This window comes from Haemaphysalis longicornis, unplaced genomic scaffold (assembly GCF_048455015.1).
Source record: "Haemaphysalis longicornis isolate Haplotype H1 unplaced genomic scaffold, Haemaphysalis longicornis Haplotype H1 scaffold_20, whole genome shotgun sequence".
Classification (NCBI taxonomy): domain Eukaryota; kingdom Metazoa; phylum Arthropoda; class Arachnida; order Ixodida; family Ixodidae; genus Haemaphysalis; species Haemaphysalis longicornis.
Genome location: NW_027526296.1, coordinates 5,675,836 through 5,678,537, shown reverse-complemented (window position 1 = coordinate 5,678,537; position 2,702 = coordinate 5,675,836).

The window sequence follows — 2,702 nt, the reverse complement described above, 5'->3', positions numbered from 1 at the left end:
ACGAATGATAAAACGACGCGATAACAGCGTGTAGTCAGGCCTTTCGCCCTTTGTACCTTTACCGCTGCTTGGACTTTTTCAAAAATTTCTTTGTTCGTCCCCATTTCTTGTTGCCAACCCCGCGCTTTCAACAAACAGCGTGACGCCTTCCACAGCACTGCGGGCCCCCGGGCCCGCGCATTCAGAAGCCGCACTTGTCGTCGCCGTCGGAATACCTCTGTGCCTTTCTTCTCTGAGCAACCTGCGCACTCCCCCCTCTCCCCCCCAACTCTCATTGTGCGGTTTTCTTGGAACGTCTCATGGGTGAATGGATGAACGCCTAAAGGTGCCTCACCCCCAACCCTCTTTTTTTTTGTTTTTCCCCTCCAATTTTACCTGTCAGTTCTCGTCCGTAGTAAAGAGGTCGTAGTTGGCAGGTCATTGGCTCCATCGGCTGCCAGGAGCTGTCCTCTTCTCTTTATTTTTGAAGCTGCTCGTCTAACAAAGCGGAATCCTTGTGTAGGGCCGCCAACATTTAAACGACATTGAGGAGAGCGGCGTCTTCTCACGGGAGTTAGCTGGGGAAGTTAGTGAAATTATATGTCCAGCCACGGCCCCTCGATCAAGCGCACGTGCGCTTGATCGAGGGGCCGTGGTCCAGCCATCCAAAGTGTTAATAACAAGAAAGAAAGGTGCCAGCGTATGCACAGAGCGGCAGCTTACGGTTGTGCACAGGCTAGTCAGCGAGGTTAGGCGCATGCGTGGAGCAGCCGAGTGCAGTAAGTCGGCCCGTGAGCGACCATCAACCCCCGATAGCTATGGTAGGTATTGTAAGCTGCCGCTCTGTGCACGGGCCGGCGCTGGCATTTTATTGTTGCTAACACTTTTGACAACAGTACGAAACACGAGGATGGGCGAACATAGTCTACAAGTGGGATCTGTCAAACCCGGTGGAACACATACGCTGTCTCCATATTTAATTATTTGTTGCAAGAACATGTTACCTATGTTGCGTATAGGCGTTTCCTAGTCAGCACAGCCAAGCGACGCGTAGCGCCATCTAGGGGCATGTTTGAAGCTATGTCCACGTGCATTTAATTCAATGCATCAATTTAATCAATTTAATGCATCAATTTAATGCATCAATTTAATGGCTCACAGCCGCTCGGTCTCGTAGTGTAGTAGTTCCGCTCCTACGAAACAAAACATTCCATCCGAGGTTCAAATCCTGTTACCGCTTTTTTTTTTTTTTCATTTTCAAGGGTTTGTCATATTTGAATATCAACATTTGTTATCACGCATATAATCTATTTATGACATCTTTATGCATTATAAATGGAATTTTGGTTATTTTCGTCGACTTTAGGTCAGTTTCAGCTACTGCTTCTTGTACGTTTTTGCGGGTTCTCCCCTTTTAGGCCGGTTTCGGCTATTGCTGTTGAATATTTTTTGACACCGTAGTTTTCAACCATTGTAGGTCCGTTTTGGCTGTTATTTATGTCAGTTCGGAGGGTTTTGTATGCTTTAGGTACGTTTATGTTTTGATATAACCCCCATAAGCAATCTCAGGTGACGGCTGGCTGTACTGACTAGGAAACGCATATATGCACCTATGTTACCTACTAGGCAAGGGAACATTGGTGCGAACAACTGGGCGGCATGCGTTGGGTCCACGTTAAGTGAACTTAAACGACCCGTGCGTGGCGCCGTGTTAGCACTACGCCCTTCCTCGTGCGGGCCGTAAAAGTTATAGAGCATTTCCGTTGGTTCTTTTTAAGCGAACCTCTCTTTGCATCACTGATGGTGAACGTCCGCTCCAAAACGCGCGGCAGGAAAGCCAATTTTCTCCGACGATGGTGATGATCGTGGGTGAAGCGAAAGATGCATGCTGAACCGCAACGATCGATGTCCAAACCGCCGACGATCAAAGACCAAACTCAGACGACAACGAAAGAATCCCTGACGAGATTGGACATTTATTCGACTCGGTTTGCGGCGGACGAATACTTCGCATTTCAACCATCTTTGTCGTTAGACGAAGGGGCGTTTGAACTATTGTTTAAATATGGGCCCAGCGGCGCCCTGCCATTTTTACCCCGAAGCGTAGGGACTATAGGGAATCTTAATTTTATTTTAATATTTCTAAAGCGAAGCTTTCTACGCGCCCCTGCAGGAGTTCGATGTTGCTCTAAGACGCACTGCAGGAAAGCGGAATTTACACACAGGGTTTCACAAAAACCATGGGGACGATCAGCGAAGGCACATCAAGTGCTTCGAGAGGAAAACTGTTCCCGTGGTAGGAATCGAACCTCGGTCCCTCGCGTTGCGAAGCCTACGTCTCTCTGTTCGGGCCATTTCGACACGGCCGAACCAGCTCGGCGTTTTAACTAACTTTCTTTGCCAATAGGTCAAATTCAAACCAACCAACTTTCTTTGCCAAATTCAAAGCCAATAGGCTTTGAATTTTAGGTCTGTGTCCAGCTCTTTATTTGTGTTTTCGTCCATTTGAGTATTTGAGTGTTTGATTTTTATTTCTTGGCAAAACCAAGGGGAGGCTGAAACTAAGGCGGACGTGGCCTGACAGGGGCCTCAGCCACCTGATTTACAGCGTACATAATAACACGTCTGTTCACAAATTTAAGCATAATAGCGCAATCGTAATAGAGAAATAGCACAAAGGAAAGTCATTACTACATTTCCTATGTATTATACAAAGCATAGGT